Source organism: Nicotiana attenuata, unplaced genomic scaffold, assembly GCF_001879085.1.
Source record: "Nicotiana attenuata strain UT unplaced genomic scaffold, NIATTr2, whole genome shotgun sequence".
Taxonomy (NCBI): Eukaryota; Viridiplantae; Streptophyta; class Magnoliopsida; order Solanales; family Solanaceae; genus Nicotiana; species Nicotiana attenuata.
Genome location: NW_017672855.1, coordinates 99,351 through 99,669, shown reverse-complemented (window position 1 = coordinate 99,669; position 319 = coordinate 99,351).

The following is a 319-nucleotide window of genomic DNA, read 5'->3' as shown; positions in this document are numbered from 1 at the left end:
TGTGAGGGGGTTTCCGGCTTTTCGGCCCCTCGTGTACTGTTTTGGCGTGGTTGATTGTAGATCTTAGTAACTTGAGCAGGGTCGAATTTAAATGATTCGAGCGAGGTCGAGTTTTTTCTTTTGGCAATGGCCTTTGGCCATATGGGTGTTATTTCGAGTTAAGGTCGAATGTTAACCCGTTGTAATTCGAACGAAGATGAATTTTTCTTTTGGTGACGGCTTTCGGCCGTAAGGGTGTTATTTCGAGTTAAGGTCGAAATATTAACCCGTTGTAATTCGAACGAAGTCGAATTTTTCTTTTGGCGATGGCTTTCGGCCG